The 20610-nt window shown below is 42.6% G+C and overlaps 1 pseudogene; it reads right to left on the bottom strand.

Moving 5' to 3' along the window:
- Positions 1 to 12771: 12771 nt before the first annotated feature.
- Positions 12772 to 12944, bottom strand: LOC150089063 (U2 spliceosomal RNA; annotated as a pseudogene).
- Positions 12945 to 20610: the final 7666 nt, after the last annotated feature.

Genomic DNA, 20610 nt, shown 5'->3' with positions numbered 1-20610 from the left:
CTTAAAGAGATGGAAATCGAACGAAGCGCTCGTTTAAAATTCGTTTGCAAACCGAGGAGATCCCCGGGTGGTGTTATATTTCGCTAGCCCAGATAGACGGACCACACCTTTAAACTTTCCCTCCCCCTCCCCCGAGACACCCCCCAGGAAGAACGGCTGGCGTATCTCGTATTAGCGGAGCAGTGGAACGGGAAAAGATTGTTTATCTCATAAGCTCGCTCCAACACCACACCCCTCCCTCCGGGGTTCGCAGGGACACGGGTGCTCTCCGACCAGTACTGTCTCTGCTGCACTCGTACGTTTCTTTTCCTTTCTTTTTTTCTTTTCTTTTTTTTTCCCTTTAGATTTTCTATTTTGATAAAAGGGGTCAACAAATACGGGAAATAAAATACAACCAGAGCCAGAGAGAGACAGAGAGAGAGAGAGAGAAATAAAATAACAGACGTGGAGACAGAGAGAGAGAAATGAAGACAGATCGACAGAAAGGAGAAAATAGAGAGAGAGAGAGAGAGAGAGAGAGAGAGAGAAATAAAGCCAGATCGACAGAAAGGAGAAAATAAAGAGGCCAATAGAGAGAAAGGAGAAAATAGAGAGAGAGAGAGAGAGAGAGAGAGAGAGAGAGAAAAATAAAGATCGACAGAAAGGAGAAAATAGAAAGACCAATAGAGAGAAAGGAGAAAATAGAGAGAGAGAGAGAGAGAGAGAGAGAGAGAGAAATAAAGATCGACAGAAAGGAAAAATAGAAAGACCAATAGAGAGAAAGGAGAAAATAGAGAGAGAGAGAGAGAGAGAAATAAAGACAGATCGACAGAAAGGAGAAAATAGAGAGACAGATGGAGAGAAAGAAGCAGAAAATAGAGAGAGAGAGAGAGAGAGAGAGAGAGAGAGAGAGAGAGAGAGAGAGAGAATAAAGACAGATCGACAGAAAGGAGAAAATAGAGAGACAGATGGAGAGAAAGAAGCAGAAAATAGAGAGACAGATGGAGAGAAAGAAGCAGAAAATAGAGAGAGAGAGAGAGAGAGAGAGAGAGAGAGAGAGAGAGAGAGAGAGAGAGAAATAAAGACAGATCGACAGAAAGGAGAAAATAGAGAGACAGATGGAGAGAAAGAAGCAGAAAATAGAGAGACAGATGGAGAGAAAGAAGCAGAAAATAGAGAGAGAGAGAGAGAGAGAGAGAGAGAGAGAGAAATAAAGACAGATCGACAGAAAGGAGAAAATAGAGAGACAGATGGAGAGAAAGAAGCAGAAAATAGAGACAGATGAAAAAAGAAAAGAAGAGACAAACACACAAATAAATAGAGAAAATGCAAAGGAAGAGAGAGAGAGAGATAAAATAATATAGGTGGAGAGAAAGAAAAATACAGGCAAATAGAAACAGAAAAAAAAATACAGAAAGAATCGAGAAAAACAGAGAGAGAGAGAAACAAGATCAACAGATAAATGAGATAGAAAGAGAGAGAAAATATGGAGAAAGAGAGACAGCCGATAGATAGATAAAAGAGAGAGAAAGAGAATAGGTTGACAGAGAAATAAATAAATATATATAGGGAGAGAGAGAGAGAGAGAGAGAGAGAGAGAGAGAGAGAGAGAGAGAGAGAGAGCACATAGACAAAAGAGAGAGAGAAAGAGAATAAGTAGACAGAGAAATAAATAGAGAGAGAGGGGGGGGACAGTGGCACACAGACAACAGATAGCAAGAGAGAGAGAGAGAGAGAAAGGGAGAGAAGATAGATAAAAGAGAGAGAATAGGTAGAGAGAGAGAGTGACGGTAGGGGTACAGAAATAGACAGACAAACAGATAGACAGATTTTTTTAATTCAAACATGAACAGTGGATACAATTTGAAAATTCTATTTACATTTTTGCGTACAAAAGAGATGAAATAAAGAAAATTTGGAAGTAAAGAACAACTGAACTTTGAGAATTAAGAAGACAGTTTCTTGGCAGTTGAACAGTCTCATTCTGAAGGTCACACGTTGAACATGATGGACTCTTCGGGGATGGTGAACAGGTGATCGCTCCTCTTCCATTCACAGTTTGGGTCTTTTATGCTGGAATTCGAGCAGAAGTCTGCTCCGCAATTTCCTTCACTTTGAGATGATGAGTCCACGGATTTCAAGTAAAGTTGTAGATGATGGCCTTCGTGGCAATGAATAGGAAGTTGCACGTGGTGTGTGTTGTCTGCTCAGAATGAAGCAGGTGCCAGTAGTCCTCCCGAGTGTGGGCGTGGTTACAGGCAAGCCTCGCAGCTTCCAATGCGTACTCCATCAGTTTGTTGTTCACAGGAAAAACCAAGTACGTGTGTATGTGTGCCAGGTTATCTGGAGTGGCGCAGAAGAGGTCCGAAAACTTTGTAGCTTGACTGGGGTTGGAAGGACGTTGTGCCACAGTCTCCATTGGATGTCTGAGTCCGATTTGGAACATTTAGTCCTGTACGGAAGGTTCCACTGGAAGTTGGATGATGGCTTGAAGTATGTGGAGAAGGGTGCAGGGAGATCTTGGCACGTGGATGACTGGAATATTGTGGCTATGTTGCGTAACATGATTAGCTGATAAACTTTAGGGGGGGTTTAAGAGACAGGGGTACCGTGTCTTCTGGAGATGTGGTGACGAAGGTTGGTGCAGGTGAAGATCCAGTGACATCTCCAGCCCCTTTAGCTATAGTGATGTCTGGAAGAGCTTGGGCGATGGATGATTTTAAACGTCAGCGTTGCTGCTTCGCATTAATAGTTTTAATGGGCAAGTCTCCTGATCATTTCCATTCAAGGCTTGGTGTCAGGAGTTAGCCTATGGTTCTAATTCCTTCGACGCAGGAAAGAGGAGATGGTCGTCAGCTGCAGGGTCCGTTATCCTTTTATTATAAAAGAGGGGTTCTGGAAGTACTGCGGGAAGTGACATTCCCTCAAGAGTGTGGTGAACATTAAGCTTCTTCCAGCGGTGCAGTGCATCTTTATTGAAGAAGGGTAGTTTGAGTGGTGATGGTGCCTTGTCCATAGAGAATAGGTAGTCAGATACATAGAGAGAGACGGGGTGGGGGGGCAGAGAGACAGACGAGAAAGATGGAAGAGGAGGAAGAAAAGAGAGATAACCGTGTACGTATACTTGTTATTGGGTACTGTATATTGTAAAGTGTCCACGGTGTAGTTGGACAAGAGGAGAATGGCGTGTAAGGATTAAATATCGTTTAACACCATTAAATATCGTTCAGAGGAGCAGAATAAATAAAGGCGCTTAATGGGAGCGTATCCACAGGAGGGGAAGAGAAGGGGGTAGTGTACCGGGCACAACGCCGCTCTACTTGATCATCCGAAGTAGAACAGAAACGCGGACTGCTATCGGCGCGGCTCGTTCAATCTGATGGCACGTGTTTGCTCGTGCATTTCCAGATCGCGCACGCATTGTAGTCCGCCGTTGTGTGTCAGGAGCGTACGTGCGGCCAGGCGTGACGACCTTGTACAATACGGAGCGTTGCCATGGAAATCGTTAACCGCACGTTTCGCGAAAAGCGATTGCCGATAATTTTGACGGCTCATCGTACATCGCAGGCGTTACTAGGGCGACAGTTGCGAGACAACACCAGTCGCGGCTGATCGGGGCCGATACGCAGTTGAGCGGAAGCTGCAAGGCGCAGCGGGTGTCAAAAGATGCTCGAGCGATGCCCGATTCGCTTCGTAGCAAATCCGGATGAGGAAAACGCGCGATCTGTGGGAACCGACATCTGTGCGCGGAAATTGCGGTCAGGTGAGGGGCAATCGGCTGCTCGGGACAGAGGTCACTGCTTAGGGTCGCCATTTGCTGGCTCCGATGCGACCCGGGAAGTTGCGGGTTGAAGCAGAAACTGCTAAGGCACACCTCGATATCTGCGACCTCTGTCGGGAAGTTCAATCGCTTTCGTCCACCACTATTGTTGTAGGGTGCTGTCGGAGTGTGCAGCTTCGAGCAGAAGGTCGCGAGACTTGCGAAGGGCTCGCGAAAGCCTTGAACAACCCGGGCAAGACGGTACTGCGAGACCAGAAACGGAGTGGTGCGACCCGTCGCCACGAAGGCAAACGGGTTGTCACTGTGATCGCAGACTCGTTACCCAATATGTGGAAGAAGAATAAAAATAATCGAAGTTGAGAGAGAAAGAAGGGGAGGCAAAGAGACCCCTCGTAACGCAGCGGATACGATGTCCGTTGTAACCCCACACTGATAATGGGGGACCCTGAAGTGATGGAAGGATCACCCTCTATAAAAAGCAACTGCAATTCCATTTATTATCGGTTAGACACGTGTTGCTTTGATGAGCAGGAGATGCTCGTGGTGGAGAAGACGCATTTCCTGGCAACGATCCAACAAGGGGCCTTCCAGTTCTCCGTCAAGGCTGACCTGTGTGGGCCTTCAAACGATATTTGAGTCGAAAATTCACTTTCCATCACACTGTTTTCATCCGAATCCAGAGGAAAAAGAAGCTGGTTTCAACTCCGAGTTACTTAAAGAACTTTAATTAATATTTGGGGGGGGGGGCTCCATATGCCCACTTAATCTGAGAGAGGAGGCGAGGGAATGATCAAACATGGACTCAGAGAAAAGCAGCAACGGATGCCAATCCATAATTGAAATAGGTAACTCAAGACAGGTCAGCATGACATTAGCTGTAAGGGGCAATTCATGGGGGCAATGATTAAGAATATAATACAGTGTCACCAAAAGGTTTTCTTCAGAAAACATAGGGCAGTGTGCAAAGGAAAAATCTTGTTCAACTAACCTGATTCCTCCATCAAGTTTAACGAAAGGTTACTGTACAAACTGGATCCCTGGTATCGGTGGTAAAATCCTCAGAATGGGTGTTCTGCCCAGTTACGGTTCCCCATATCGAAAACATGAAGAGGGATAGGACCGTTGATCATTATTCCACTCCCACAAGAATCCCGCCTCCACCATGTGTCCCTTTCTCTGACGTGGAGGGAAGGTACCGCATTTGTCGTTGTCTCCAGATAAAAGAACGTCTAGAATCTGTTTGTGGGCTAAAATGGGATTCATCAGAAAACAGAAAAATACCACGAGTTACACTACGTGTTCTATTAATTTTGTTGAGCAGTGTAGAAGTTGACCAGCCTCCTAGTGGTCGGGGATACACTTAGCTAATACTCCAGATGTACGATATCCACTTGTAAGAACATGTCCAAAGCCATCGGATGCCCTTGGAAGATTAATTTTTTTAAATCCTCTACAGATACCATGTTCTTTAAAAACAGCTAGTTCGAGGAAGTACACTGCAGTTCAAAAAGTTAACGAACACATACAAAAATGAGAATAAATTTTTAAATAATTTTTTAGCTTCGCAATTTAAGTTCTTTAATTTTGAGCAGGGTGACTTCGGTACACCTTCATTACCATCTCCAATCAAGATGGCGGTCGTATTGATTGTACTACAAGCGATGAAATTATTATTGTCGGAGTAAACTGGGACGTTACTGATCCAGGTTTAAATCTTTTATTACTGCATTCATTTCGATGTCCACATTAACGCAGCAGATTTAAATCAATGAAGCCAGTTTCAATGAGATCCAGCCTGATGGAGAAAACATTACTAATCGATATTCATAATACCGGAATCTCAAAGCTTAATACACTAAGCGTTCATTTTTAAGCCCTTAAAGCAGCTCGTGCTGATTTGAGTATTAAAACCAAAGGTGCCTTTAAGGGACGGTACATGGGTCAGAGCTGTGCGAATATGGATTGGGATCTTTCTGATGGATTACGCACTCCTGGAGAGTCGCAAAAACACGTTGGAGATTTCGTCCCATTTCCTCTCGATGTCCTTCCAGTTTGGCAGCACCTCCGTTGATGTAATCCTTTAATCGCTCGTGCGCTCCTGGTGACAAAATACCAGCCGCCTCAAGGTCGCGCGAGCAAGAAAAGTGACTTCTTCGCATTTTCCGTTAATTCCGTCCGCATTTCATCATCGGCACCTGCACGTTCTCTTAAAATGGCATCTGTGGGGGGAGGGAGCATCCCCTGGAAGAAGAAGAGAAGATATATCTTACGAACTGGTTGCCCTTGCTCCATTTCGGCGAGGAAACCTGTATTCCGTCCTTCCCAAGCGAAAACATCAAAAAGTGTCCGTTAAAACTTTCTCCGCTAGGCGGCGCCTCACATAAACACAACTTTCACTTAAACGGTAGTCGCGTTTGGAGTTTCACTTAATAAATGTGACGTCACATAACGAATATGGAGTGATAAATCCCCTCCATCGCGCTCTCCAATAAGTAGTGGAAGACAAATTTCTCCTTCTTTACCAACCTTTATCAACCAAAAGAATATTCGAGTATCTTCTACAATGTTCTACTTGTGGTAGGACGTTGTAGAAGATTGCAGAGATGATTATAGAATAGTCTAGACAGGGGGAGTATTGTTTCAATATGATAGAAGATTGTAGATGATTCTAAAGTTCTTTGCAATAATATAAATTGAGGGGTAAAAGATGCAACTTATAAAACGGAACACCCATCATTCGGAAAGAGTGGTGTGGTGTAAGTTTTGTGTGCTTCTTGATAAATGACAAGAAATAATGAACTGAGTGTTGAAAAAAAGAAGTGCTCTTGGAGCTCTGCATAAAGAAAGTTAGTCCATGAGAGGTATGGGCAAAAAAAACTAGCTGTTTCATTTAAAATAGTACAAACTGTCATTCGAAAATTCAAAAAGGCAGTCAAGGACAACACGATCAGGACGACTGCGCGTAACACAGATGCACAAGATAAGACCACAGCACTGATTTCTAAACGCAACTGACCACTTACTACAAATGCACACTCCTGAAATTGGAGTTGAGTTCAACAGAAACAAAGAAACTCTTGTGTCTAACGAGTAAAAAAAAACCTTATTAAAATAGGAAAATCGAAAGAAACAGCTTGGGATAAGGGCCATCAACATTGGACAATTGTTGAGTAAAAAATCGTACTTGGGCAGATGAATCGAAATTTGAAATTTTTGGATCGAAGCGCAGAGTTTATGTGAGACGATCAACTGAACAAAAAAATGGTGCCACGTTGTTTACTGCCTACAGTCAAGCACAGTGATGATCCCACCATGATCTGGAATTGGTTTTGTTTTTCTGCAGTGCGTGACATCGTCAGAATCGAAGGAACTTTAAGAAAAGATGGCTATGGAAACATCCTTGAACATAATGCAATATCCTCTGGACTGACTTCGAGGAAGAAATCTTATATTAATTCTTTGTGGATGAATTTATATATTAAACCTGCTCAGGGACCTTCTGTAAACTAAACAGCAGGAAGGGCTATTGCAAATTATGGTGTGGCCACCTCAATAGAGCTTTTATGGGATCATTTAGACCATGTAGACCATTTAGTCTTCCAGTTAGGTTTTACTAACTTTCCTTGGAATGTTGGTGTTTTCGGTTGCCCGTTTTCGGGTTATGCAAATATTCCTTGGAACACACTATTCAGAATTTTACAAATTTCATTGTATTTTTATAATTTGTTTTTGTAAAAAAATTGTATTGATTTTAAAAAGCAAAGATTTTATTTTTACCAGATGGTATCACTATATTCAATTCCAAGAATGAATTCGATTTCAACCTAACCGGGTTGTTTTTATTTATAACTTTAAGACCAACGCACAAATTGTTCGGTTTGAAGAGATTATTTATTGTAATCTCTTAGCAGAAATTGAGAACTGGACCCGGGTTCTGCCTGAACGCACATTTCAGCTTTTGCGGTTCCATTAAGCAGACTTCCTAATGAGGCCACTGCAGATGTCCAAAAGTGTGTTGACAAGCCGACCTTAAAACCAGGCACTGCTGCTCAGCCACCGTGGACAAACATCTCCTCAGTCGACCAATTAGTTCAGGAAATAGGGACCACCTGAATCGTTCCTCGTGACTGCCTCGCGAGGCGGGGGTGTGTACTTCTCGCCGCAAGGGCAAGGTCACCATTTTTTCACGAATTTGGCGAGAAACGCGGATTCAGTCCACAAAGGCGTGACGGAAAACGAATGCTCGAAATCTTTGTAGAGGTTGGGAAACCGACAGAGGGCTCTGTGCTGGCAAACAAAGGAATCGGGGTCGAATAAAGAAATGGGGCCGAATGCGAAGTAATTGGGGATTATTTCTGGGTCTTTTTAAAGATTCGTTAAATTTATGACCGCGATTTCAGTTGGTTAATAGCCAAACGAAGTTTTTTGTGACAGACGACATGATTTTACACAAATCATGTCGTCTGCTACTCGGGCCTTAAACTGTCCCCGATTTCACGGCAATTGTAGACGCCTCGATTATACGGAAATCAGGTATGGCTGGGGGAGATGACCTACCCAGCTTAGAAGTAAGATTCCTGGAAAGGGGAGGAATAAAAACAATGCAGAATTGCACTGGGAAGGCGACAGCCATTTTGTTTATCTCTGAATTAATTTTGTGTCTCCCACACGAGGTCGCTCAGTGCTACTTAGAAGGTAAACCAGGTTAGGACTGGGGTCTGCCCCTAATTACATCCGAGTAGAGCCGTTCAATAATCATAAAGTTTGCTAGCAGACCTTCGGACATTAGTCTTAATTACATTACAGTTCCCTACAGACTTGAAACCTGTTTCGAACCATCTTAACAGTCAGTTGCCATAACAACAGACGGTTTGTTGATGGGGCTACAGAGACGTTCTGCCGAGAGCCAGCGAAGTGTGACAAATGACTGAGATGCGCTTTTGTGTGGGGGGGGGGCGTAATAGATTATTTAATTCATACAAAAGGATTTCCCTCGTTGAGAGGGAGGAAGGAGATCCCCAGAGGATAATTTGAAAACATGAAAGGGAAAACTCATTAGGGTAATGGACAGCGAGGTTTTCATTGTGGTGTAGAAGAGAAAGGGATGTGGAGGACAGACTGATGACATTCTAGTCCTTTCTTCGACCTTTTTCTCCAGTTGGACCAATAAAGAATTTCAAATTCAAAAAATCCTTTTTTTAAATTGTGAAAGTTCAAGGGGGCTGAACAAAAGCATCCCCCTTCAATGACTGTGCGAGTAAGTCTGGCTACTCTAATTGAGGTTATCCAGCGACTGAGTTAAGAGTCGTTTGAACGCACACCTGTCGGCGTTCTAATGACAGGTTAATGGGAGTTTTATGGATCCGACTCTAATTATCGCTTCTAATGCTCCTGCGTGGGTTGGCACGCGACGCTGCGGGATACAAACACGTTGGGAAAGTTAAACAAATATGAAGAAATGACCAGCCTTTTTTGCGAAACCTTGGTAATTCAAACGTCTTAAGTGTTGTCTCAAACAACAATAAGTGTCTTAACTCCAGATACTCTGAGCAAGCAATTAAAAAGTGTAAGGGGTGTTCAGAGGCCACCCATCGAGACTGTCTCTTGTCGCTGGAGGCGGTATCATTGTATGATACCACTCAAGCGGATGGAAGTGGTATCATTGTTGGGGAATGTTCGTACAGGCTAGTCCCGTTCATATTTGTAGGTCGCGTTACCTCCAAAGAATATCTTTCCTCTCGTATGGGACCAACTTCATCCAGCAATGTCTTAATTTTCATCTGGAATGCGACGGATCCTTTCAAGACTACAACGCAACTGTCCACCGTGAAAAACTATCAGAATAGTTTGAGGAACATGTTCAAGATTTCCATTTACCCTGGTCACCTAATCTTTAGATTCTTGCCCAATTAAGATGTCCGGGGTGTGTTGAAAGAGCTGTTCGCTTCACAGTTGAATATCCTAATGAAAGAATGATCAAACCTGGAGCTACATTGATGGAAAGTTCCTGAATTTGGCTAAACAAAATAAAAGAATCATCCTAAAATTGAACTTGTCAAAGACGCTGTGTTTATATTCCCAAATGCGAGAATATTCCCCTTTTTTAGCGCAATAGTGGATCAAGGACTTCAGCACTACACTCCAAAAAGTACCCGACCTGGTTTCATAGTCCATTGGACTTTCCCAGATAAACAAGTGGCTCAGACCGATACAAAAGAACGGCGTATGAGTCACACAAGTTAGCTGTTCTCGTCATGCCACGTAGAACTCAGATGACTGATTTTGAGAGGAGTGGTATCGGGGGGATGTCACAACACTGTACTCGTATCGATTTCTGCAATTGCGAACTTCCCAAACCACCTAAAGTCGACTCTCGGTGATGTTATCATGAAATGGAATGTATCATCATTGCCCAGAAACACACAGGAAGACCACGGAAGTTCACTCCACGTGACCAGAGAGTACTCGGAAGGATAGTACGATCTTCTCATACACGTCTGCATAACATCAACCAGAAGATCAGCAGGGGTTGAAGTTCCCAGGAACACTACAGACGAAGCTGCACAATCTCGGCTTTCACCAGAAAGCGGCGACGTTTAAGCCAAACGTAGCTAACCGCAATCAGCAATCCTGCCTTGCATGATGCAACGAACCCCACTGTTAGCCCATAGACTAGTGTATCGTCTCTTTCGACTGAAGAATCTTACTACATTCTCTTCTGATCAGATGGGCAGGGAAAATGTCCGTAATACGTCTGCTTCCAGACCTCATTTTGCCAATAATGAACTCTGGCAGCAGCCGGTTTGCTGCCAGAATTCATTAACTGCTTAAGACTGGACATCCTTCAGTGTGGATGGACAGGAGGTGGTTGGGTGGGAAACCATGAATGCCAAAGATTATTAGTATTTTTTAACATTATTCATAATTCCGTACCCCTTTGATGTGACAACAGACGTATTGGGATGTATTCCTCTGTTCCTTCTGTAGAAAAGGGTCCCAATGTTCCATTGGGACTCTTTTCTACAGAAGGAACAGAGGAATACATCCCTGAGTCTCTGGTTCGTTGGGAGAAGTGCTCTACAGGATGGTGGAATTAGCTTTGATATGCACTAGAAACAAAAGAAATTATAAGTTCACAAATTTGCAGTCATAATCTTGGGGTTCTAAGCGACTGCTTATCCCACTTATGCTTTAAATGAGCGTCTTTGAGATCCCCAGATAGGCTCATGTGGGCAGCACACCGGGTATAATCACCATCCTCCCAACTCTGGACGGAAAGCACAGATTCCTTGGATTACGCCAACTATCAAGTTGGCTGTTCAGAGCTTCTCTAATGCCTTTACTTATGACTTAGTTTGTTGTGTCGCATTTTCGTTGCAATTTTTACAGACAATCCTGGACTGTGGTCACCGAGTTTCATTGAAATCTTTTAATTTTTTTTTAGAAAATTCTAGCTTATCTATTAAGTTTTTAAAAACTTCCATTGTAACATTAGGGGAAAAAAAAGACACGATTCCTAGACAGATTGGTAGCTGCACACCAATTGCATTTACCTAATATGGATCTTTGCGTAAATAATTAAAAATAGATTTAAATTGACATTTTCAATATTATAAAAAGTATTGAAATGAAGGATATGGAATTTTTGTTTTTGTGTTCAGGCTCACCTCCTGAACACAAAACCCAAAATGTATTCCACTATGTGAGCAATCCACCAGGAACTAACGGGAATTCATGACGCCGAATTGGTAAAGAAATATGTTCGTCGATGTCTCTGTCCCATACCTCTTTATGCAGCAACTATTTGGTCCTCTGCCCCGACAACACATTTCAACGAGTTCCTCAGCCTGGAATACTGGCTCCTGAAATGGCTCAAACCGGCGGACTGGCAACCAATGCATGTTTCTCAAGGACCCAATCGAAGTCGCCCCATGGAAACAATAGATTATAGCAGCAATCCTTGTTGCACTGGCCAAACTGATCACAGACCGACTTCACGCCTCTGATATCACTGACCTGATAAAGACTCCACGAATTGCTGGAAGATGTCAAGTGGACCCAAGGCTCCAAATCAATTGCAACAACCTCCAAGGCTTGAGGCGCATGTCCCCTGGAAACACGGTAGATTTGGTCAACAATCTAGCCAACGATTAGGATAAATTCTGCCAACAGCATATGTACAGATGCCAAGAAACTAAGGGGCACATATACAAATCTACCATTATGACGGACCACCAGAAGGAAAATTGACACGCCAATCCAATTGACACGCTGAATGTAAAGAAAATAAAGTGAAACCGTCCCTGGTCCCCTCTCTTGGCATCTATTACTCCAAAGACGCCTGGCAGTGAGCGCTAAGTCAGTCAAGGTTGAAAAGATACCACGGGCAACAACCGGTGATGGACTGCCTCAATCCTTTTTATTTTTGTATATATTTCTCATGTTTTTGTAATTTACAGCACTTTTGATAAAATAATATCCTTCTTGGTTTGGGACGCTTCGGTATTGCACAATTTTCAAGTATGTAAAATAAAAAAAACACTGTAAATTCTGTACCTTTCAGGTTAAGCATATATGTGCTCCATGTAACTCCCGGACACATGTCCCTGCCTCAATGCCCTGACACATGTCCCTCTCAATGTAAATATCACCCCCTAGCTTACTGCTGTCCAGGGGGTGGTTCTTATGTAGAGCAATAAACAGATTTAATAAATAAATTCCAAATAGGCCAATTTACTGCAATCTATTTTTGCTGAGGGATTTGGATATAGCTTATGTCAAGCACAGAAACTGTCCAATCGCCATTGTTGCTGTAACTAGTGCAAGATTATAATTAGTAACAGTAAAAAACATAAGCAATCAATAACAAAGAACGCGACACACACAAGTGAGATACGGAGTAACAAGTTTATGAAGCTTAAAAAATAGAAATGAAGAGAAGATTCTGAAAGGGAGGATTGGTTACGCGGGATTCGTGCAAATGAATGGGAATGTTTTTGACTTCTTTTTGATTAAAGTGAGCTGACTCTGGTGGTAGTGCTATACCAGGGCAACTCGTGGCAAAGGTGGAGCAAGCCCCAAGCACTTCGTCGGCTTTCCAAAAATCAATTTAATATCTTGGGCCCGGATGGGGCCCATATCAGATATTAAGATGATAAGAACAGATTGGTTCGGGGAACTCAAGTCTCTGGGTATCTATAACCTCCTCTACACCTCTACTTCACTCTGTCTCTACTCGAGACTCTTTATGTACCACCTTGCATCATTGTTCCCCGAACCAGTCCCGCCAGGCTCTCCTCACCTCCCCTTACTTCTGTCTTCTCCCTCCCCCCTCTCTCTCTCCTATCTCTCTAGGGAAAGAAGTGCTTGAGGCTCTGTGAGATGGGCCGCATGGACCAGATCCCTGCCACTCTGTGCACTCTGACCCCGGCTTGATAAGCCCTGATTCATATGCCTGTCTCTCTTGACCTCGCCCTGGTCCTCCTTGAAGGGGTGCCGCCTGTCATTGGGCTTTCATGTCCAGGATTCGGGTCTTCATCCTCACTTTCACTCTCCGCATTCATACTAAATGCATGAATTTAACAAATGGCTGCCCTTCATACAGGGTAACCAGTATGTCAGGCGAATATCATTTGTTCTGGAACCTCCTGTCCTAAGTTCTCTAGCTCTAGTCTGAAAAAGAAACGAAGACTGCATTTAAACATGTGGTTAAAGTCACCAATATTGGGTTTGATGGACTCGTTTCTCATCCGCCATATCAGATACTTTACCTCTAAAACGACGAACAACAGATAATCCATTGTTGCCCCCTTACCCTTCAGGGCCTTAAGCAATCTGACCATCGCCCTGTAGAGTAGGGCACTTCTGGCTGCAGCTAGTCTCCTTTGATATTTTAAACCCAGGAGGGTGATATTCTCCCCCTAGGTGATATCTTATGTAGTAACCGACTGGATGGCCACTCTCCACAGCTCGACAATAGAAGCTAATAGCTTACAGAGCAGCAGCCAATCAAGTTGAGGAATGCTATAACCACCTTCCTCTCAGTTCCTCTGCACCCATTGGTATGCCACCTCGTGACGCCTGTTCCCCCAGAAGAAGGTGGCCATCATACTGGTTAGACTTCTACATAAGTTACTATCTATGTATATAAGACTCAAGTTAAAAATCAGCATTGGCATGACTATTGTTTTGATGACTATGGATCTGGAAAATAGGGAGGCACACCTGTTGACCATTGGTCAAAGGTGCACGTATTTTTCCCTTATCTGCCCTATTTTAATTACAGGAAGGTGTCTTCAGGGTACCCCTAACAAGATGGTAGTTTCATTTGAAGGAACCACATTGGTACTTCTGGAGTGATCCCAACTTCCGAAGAACTTTAGGAAGGACTTCTGACTACTAAATCGCAACCCTGAGCATTCCCCAAAGGTCTCACAGAGGCGGGTCGCTATCTGGAGAGACATGGTATCTGCCAGGAATAGGGTCACGTCGTCCGCGTGGGCGATGGACTTAATCTGAAGTCTTCCCCCACCGGGAACTGGCACTCCCCTCAACTCCGTATCTTGATCAAGTTTCTATAACAAGGGTTCGAGAGTTAATGCAAACAGCACTGGGCTCATTGGACAGCCCTGTCGCACTATCCTCTCCATAGCAATTGGTTCAGTGAGGAGCCCATTGATACGGCTGAGCCGTACAAGTACCTAATAGCCCCCCTAAATTTTGGTCCCACCCCAAACTTGATTAAGACGTCAAACAGATAACAGTATCTGACCCTACCGAAGGCTTTTTCTATATCGGCCTGTACTACTGCTATATTCAGCTGCTGGTTTTGGATTTGCTGCAGGAGATCTTTGAAGAGCATGTGTTCATTAAGACACTACGACCCGGTACCAAATAGGATTGGGTACTGTTAATTACCTGTTTGTTATGTCCAAAATTCTCCCAGCGCACTGGAAGCTCCTCCTCATTCAGACCACTGAGATCCACATTCATGTTCCAGTGTGGGGGGGGGGATTTTTAACGATGATATTCCTTACTTTTTATTTTATTCTTTCTTATTATTATTTTAGACCTTTGTTTTTGTTTTTTTTTTATCTATCCCTTTTTATATATATCTATTTATTAATTTATACACAATATATATATTCATCCCTCTCCTTGGAACCTTCATTAGGCCGATGCTTAAGAAATTTATTTGATTTTCTTTTCTTGAAGCAAGGGGGGGTCCTCAATTTCCTTCCAAGGCCCACATGCTACCTGCTGCATGATATATATTATCCATTAATTTTATCAGAAGATCCAAGTTGGAGGAAATACTAATTTTCTCTTATTTGTGTTATTAGCTCCCCGTGCTAGAATAGTTCCCGTGACTTACAATTAATGCTTGGTGTCAATATCACACATAAAGCTCATGATAAAACAACAAACTAGATTTATTTACCATTTGTACAATTATTTACACACACTTTATAATTCATAATATCGAAATTTTACAACAATCAACTATTACTATACATGTTATGATGTCTACACTCATCTTTGTTCTTCTAACCATAATTGTAACTTCCTCATCTACTATTCAGAATGCTAATAACTAACCAATACAATCATTTGAGGTTAACACAATCATTTGAGCCTTTTCAGGCTTAACAACTTTCCTTGTTCTCAGACACTTCTAATCACAGATGAGTAACACACACTTTCTTTCTCTCTTTCTCCCAAGTTATTGACTCTACTTCCTATCACTTACAATATATTCTGTTCCCCTGGTCTCAGTTCTTTACAAAATGTCCTGTCCATTACTTTGTCTTTCGTTTATTTATTTCTAACACCGTTTCCGTTAATAATTATTCTACATAAACTTACTTGCTTTCCTTTTCTACCCCCTGGATGAGTTTTTCGATCCTTTAGGCCTTCCTGCGATGTCTTCCCTGATCAGCTGGGCTTACGGCTCTTTTCTGTCTCCACGTTGACTTTCCCACACTCAGGACTTCCTCCAGGTCATTCTGCCTTTCGCTATTATCTGCACCCACTAAACTATCATGATCTAACTTTCCGTACGCGTTTCCCCGCACTCCAAAATATCTTTCCGCCACTCTTTCGCACCTCCGGGATTCTCCTCCGGATCTTCCCCTTCCAGGCTTCGGGACTCTGACTCTCGGGCTCTGCTCTGTCTTTCTTTTTTTTGCGTCCCAGTTTTGTGTCCCACTCTCCCTTATTTTCCATCCAATCATATTTTCTCTCTCTCTTCATCTTGAATTTCATTCGCTTAATTTTCTTTTCTCCTCGCCTGGACCCGCGTCTGATAGGTACAACTCCTTTCTTTGTATTCCCAACATCCGGGCTCTAACCAATCCCTAGAAATTATCCTGGGATGACCATTTCACTTACCTCTTCTGTCACGCTTCCTTACAAGACATCGCCTGTGAAATCATTGAGTGCTTCTCATGTCGGCCTGTTTGTACCTTGTTTACATCTCGAGTCTGTTTACTGATCTGGGTTTGTTTACTGATCTGGGACTTCCCTTTGTAAGGGGTTCGAAAACCATTTAGGGGTGTGGGCGTTCTTTTGTCCCCCTGCTATCTTCTGTTGGCCCAGCCCTTGTTTCTCTGTAGGCACGAACTGCATCAACTGGCCTACCCATTGTGTTTACCGTTCGGTAAGCGCCCCTCCTGCTGTTAAGCTAATCTCACAGTTTACAGTAAGTAAACAGCACAAACAATTCTACTGAGAGCTAGACTGCGTTTAACTTACATTATTATTAAAATTTGATAATTTATAATTCAAAAAAATTAAGTGTAAGAATAGTTCTTACACCAGCTGGGTTTCTGTCTATTGACAAGCCTGTTAGTTGTGACTGTCAAAGTAACCAGCCTGTGATCTGTTACGTGTCTACGCTCTCTGATATCATGGTGAGCTGTGCTATTTACTAGGTGAAGGAGACTCTCAGACAGGTAAAATCTGTCGATAAGAGTTCCAATCCCTTTGGCCCATCTGGTAAAGCCGCTGGCACGTGGATATTGCTTCCTCCAAGTGTCATGCAGATTAAAATTAATGCAGATATCCTGCAAATTTTTTCCTGCCTAATTCCCCTGTTTTGGATCCCCACCAAGGGAATTAAAAAATTTCTCCCTCTCGTGAGCAAAGTTAAGGGCATACCCGTTAACAAGCCGAATTGTGTTTCCACGCATGTGCCAGTCTATTGAAACTATTCTACCCTCTGTGTCTCTATTAAAGTTAGAAAAAGTACCAAAACCTGGAGGTGCAATCCAAATGGCAACGTCCCTAATGTTTTGCGTTCCAAAGCTTCAAAAGGAGTGAATCTTAAGTCGGTTTTCAATTTCCTTAATATCTCTAATCCTGGCGAGGTGTGTTTCCTGGATGAACATAATTTTTAAAAATAGACTAGTCATTAAATTAAAAACTATGTTTCTCTTAAAGTTAGAATTTAGGCTTTGAATGTTAATGGTTCCTATGCCAAGACCTACCATTGGATTCTTTGATGAGTGGAACCCATTTATTCACAATCGCGTCCTTGCTCAGAAACTTGGTTGAGCTAGTGGCCTCTCTCATTTCTTTTCTGATGGCAATGAGCTTGGCCAGTATCTGGTCCTTCTCAGGATCTAAGCCAATTTCCCGAAGGGATGCATCCATTTCGGTCTTATCGCCTGCCGTTAGATCTACCCTGGTCTTAGAGGTGTGAAACAGGATTTTTGTTATTTCTCTCGCTTGACAGACGAAGCTCAGTTGGGGGGGGGGTCCTCACCGACCTTGATGTTGTCAAGTTTGGGGGTGGTCTACTGCGATCTCACGTGTTTCTCCGTTGATTTTGTCTAGCTCTTCCGGGATGCTTTCGAGAGTGGCCTCCTCTTCTGCTTCTCTCACTGACTTCTTACATTCCTCCTTCTCCTTCCTCTGTCCCTTCTTGTTTTCTTTCTTTGTCTCCTTGGCCCGCTTCTTCTCTTCCCTGACCTCCTCCATCGCCTCCACCGCGATGCAATTTACATCGGCCTCGACTATGGATTTAGTAGTCGCTATGCTCGGTTTTTCTGCTACTGCTGGTTTCTCCACTGGCTCCAAGGGGGTGATTCTTCCCCCAACCTCTCCGCTGCCGTCCTCCTTGGACTGAATCCCACTGTGTGCTCACTGTCGCCACACTTTCTGCGTGGAGCTTTACAACAGCTCTGTTGGTGTCCAGATTCCTCGCAATTGAAGCACCTACTTCGCGTACAGTCCAAGCTGAAGTGCTCGAAGGAGTCACACCACAGGCACTATCGCTTGACGCCTGGGTAGTTCAAGACAAGTTTATGTCCTCCAACGAAGATCACATTCGAGACAGGCTTCTCCATCTTCATGAGTACCATCTTCAGTACCTTTCCGTACTTGCTGAGCTCATCCAGTTACATGTTTGTGCCTACTTCCCATGGAAATAGGCTCTGTTCTGACGATCTTCTTGAAACCGCCCATTGCTGTCGGTTTTACTTCCAAGCTCTTAAATTGAAAGCCTTCTAATATCCTATCTCTAGCATCATAATCTAAAAATGTCACCTGATACTTACCGGTTCTTAGGTTTGTAAACCCCTCAATCTTCTCAGGTCTGACGAGTTTACACAAAGTTCCCTAAGATCTCTCTACTGTTTGGCTGTTTCCAGAGGAACTCCAAACTCGATCATCCTCTCTCGAGGCAACCTCTTCGACACTGTCATCTTAAAACTAGTCTAATAATAATAAAAATCCTACACCTATATAGGTGTTAGCAAAAAATTAAATGAAATAAACAAGCTTACCCAAATGGAGAGTCCACTGGAACAACTTAGGCGTCTCGAACTTCCGTTGGACGACTTGAAACCTGGCCGTCTTAGGCAGTGTTGGAAAGTTGGCTTAATGTGTCACCCAGTGCCATCGTAGCCCTATGGAAGCACTTTCTGGAGACAGGACTCATTACAAGAACTCGTCAAGGTCGCCTGAGGGCCTGAGGGTTATCCTATTAGATATAGAATTGTTTCTAAAGGTGATAATCCAACGACGGCCATAGTAATTAGAGATCCTGAAGTGGTTGTAACACAAGTGTTATCACTGTGTGATGAGAAACACGTTTGTTGTGAAATTATAGGGAAATGTGGCAAGTTGTATGTTGTTACAGTATATTGCCAGCCATCAGAAGGAATGGAACAACATATAAAGTATTTAGATAAATTATATGAATTAGTTGGCTCTTGTAATGTAGTGGTTGCCATGGATTCTAATGCTTGTTCTCCATTGTGGGGTAGTGATGTATCCGATGAAAGAGGAGTGATGCTGGAGGAATTCATTGCTGCCTCAGATATGGAGGTGTTAAATGTGACAGGACATGCTCCTACTTATTCCACGGTACATGGACAGTCATATATTGATTTAACTTTGGCGACTACCTCTATTGTGGATAATATTAGAAATTGGAAAGTGATAGAACATCATACTACTAGTGATCATAACAGCATCTCTTTCTCCTGTGTTATAAATGATTCAGTGAGAATATTGAATGATATTGATAGATTTATGGATAAAACTGCAAGGTGGCCAAAGTTTGAGCAGGTGTTTTTGAGTAGTATTGAAATAAATTGGGTGGGCCTGACATCAAATGATTATGTTAAACAATTAACTGTTATTTTAAAAGATGCATGTTCTAGTAGTATGAAGAAAAGGTATAAGGTTAATAGGCCAGTATTCTGGTGGAGTACTGAATTATCTGAAAAAAGGAGAGAGACTTTTCGCTTAAGAAGAAAGTTCCAGGCTGTAAGAAGAATTGGAGATTTAGATTTGTGTGAGGTGTATAAAAATATGTATAAAGCTTGTCGTAAAGAATATGTTACAGCTATCTGTAAAGCTAAACAGAATAAGTGGAGGGAATATGTGAGCAAACAAGGATCTAGGGATCCATGGAATTCTATTTTTAAATTATTAACTAATAAAAGAAGCCTATCGGAAATAATGAGCACTATTGGCAATGAAAATAGTCAAACTTTAACTTGGGAAGAATCAGTGAACAGGATATTGGACGATCTCTTTCCAGATGAAAATGAAGAAGTCAATGAATTAGAAATAGATGGTCAAAATATTGTTGTGACACCAGAAGAACAGTTTACGTTAGAAGAGTTGACAACGGCCATGGGCCAGGCGAAGGATGGTAAATCGCCGGGCCTAGATAAAATAGAAGTTTTGGTTATGAAAAGATCTCTTCAAATGGCTCCAGAATTATATTTAAATCTGTATAATCGATGTTTAGAAGAGGGTGCCTTTCCGGATGAGTGGAAGAGAGCACAGATAAAATTACTTATAAAAGGAACAGATCGTATGCTTAATGAAACTGGTACATATCGTCCAATTGCCCTCCTCTCTGTTTTGGGCAAGATATATGAAAGACTATGTATGAACCGTCTTATGATGAGGTATGATTCAGGAAATATGTCATCACAAAACCAATATGGTTTTAAGAAAGACTCATCAACTGAAGATGCGGTATATAGATTGCTTCAAGCGGTGGAGGACAGTGAGGAACGGTATTGTTTGGGTGTATTTATTGATTTTAAGGGTGCTTTTGACCACTTATGCTGGGGAGGCATCATGTCTAGAATTAAAGATGTACAACAAAATTATATAATGTATTTAGAAGCTACTTTTCCAATAGGGAAGTAGTAGTTAAAACAAGATATACAGAGATAACTAAGAAAGTTAATAAAGGATGTCCACAAGGCTCGGTGATTGGCCCCTTTGCGTGGAACATGGTCTTTGATGAATATTTAAATGAAGAAATGCCTGGTGTCACAAAGATAGCTTATGCTGACGATCTGGTAGTGATGGTTCAGGGAAAT

The sequence above is a fragment of the Mastigoproctus giganteus genome, chromosome 3 (genome assembly GCF_048544385.1).
Source record: "Mastigoproctus giganteus isolate SK-2022 chromosome 3, ASM4854438v1, whole genome shotgun sequence".
Lineage (NCBI taxonomy): Eukaryota > Metazoa > Arthropoda > Arachnida > Uropygi > Thelyphonidae > Mastigoproctus > Mastigoproctus giganteus.
The sequence above is the reverse complement of the archived record's forward strand: the minus strand, read 5'-3'. Positions and strand labels throughout refer to the sequence as shown.